This window comes from Branchiostoma belcheri, unplaced genomic scaffold, assembly GCF_001625305.1.
Source record: "Branchiostoma belcheri isolate BF01 breed outbred unplaced genomic scaffold, Haploidv18h27 scaffold36, whole genome shotgun sequence".
In the NCBI taxonomy this organism is placed as follows: Eukaryota; Metazoa; Chordata; class Leptocardii; order Amphioxiformes; family Branchiostomatidae; genus Branchiostoma; species Branchiostoma belcheri.
This window is the reverse complement of record NW_017803976.1, coordinates 1,430,118-1,431,316: the sequence shown is the minus strand read 5'-3', so window position 1 is coordinate 1,431,316 and position 1,199 is coordinate 1,430,118.

The window sequence follows — 1,199 nt, the reverse complement described above, 5'->3', positions numbered from 1 at the left end:
TAATTAATGAGGAAATTCTATAAATCAGCTGCATTCCATGATAGGAAGTTCAAGCTTGTAACATATGTTATTAAGAACGAGAGAAACACAGGCAAATATTGATTATGCAAATGAAGACTTAATTTGCATAATTAATGAGAAAATGTTATAATTGCGTAGTGGTAACTGCCTGGAATTTCATACTTGGGGTGTTTGAAAGTTAAGTGAAGGTGAACATAATTAAACATAACTTATTCAAATAAGGACCACATTTGCATAATTTATGAGAAAATGGCATTCTTTGTTAAGATAAGACTGTCTTTCGGTCGAGAATATGATCAACAGACTGATATAATTCATGCAATTGAGGATCCTATTTGCATAATCAGGGTGATTAGTATATTTCTTATTCATAAAGGCTAATATCATTTGGCGAAGGTATGAGATCGTGGAACTTTAGTTCTATATATCATTGCAAAGGGGACATTTTTATTAAGATCTATAAAGCAAAGAAGTATGGAATGTTTATAAATTTTCACATTACGATAAGCCATGTCCCCATGGAAGGGATAAATTCTTTGATTTTGAACAGCCCCCTAGCAGCCTTCTCTCGCACTGCAGTTATTATCATCAGTCATTACACATTCTGAGAAAATTTTGACAAAAATCTCAACTTTTTGGTCTGAAAAACTCACATAAGGCCACACCAATTTAATTTGTTGGTTCTCGGATTCGCCTCTTCGTTTTTTTCTGATTTGCAAAAAAAAAAAAATATATGATTCTGGTTCTGAATCAACTGAAAAATGCTCATGTTTTGCCCCCAACAGTTGAGGAAAGTCCTTTTCTTCCTAGTTGTTACAGTTTGCCCATCTATCATTGCAGTGGTTTGATTAAAAGTTCAAAATTCAATGTTTAAATTTTAACCTAGCCTTTTGTGTTGACTTCATGGCTCATTTCGTAGCAATTTTATGCCTATAAATAGTATAGTAGAATGCCTAGACCTGTTTTAATTTTTTTTTTTTTTCGCTTCATATTTTTTCTGAAAAAATCCGAGAACCAACAAATTAAATTGGTGTGGCCTAAATTGCTATTGTTTACACATTTTCAGATAGAATAGCCTCTTGAATAAACATTCTACAGTATAGTTGGAATCACATAACGACAAAATTGATGACCACAGGTGGCAGGCAATACTGGCTGCACTGAACCCTGACTTTGAA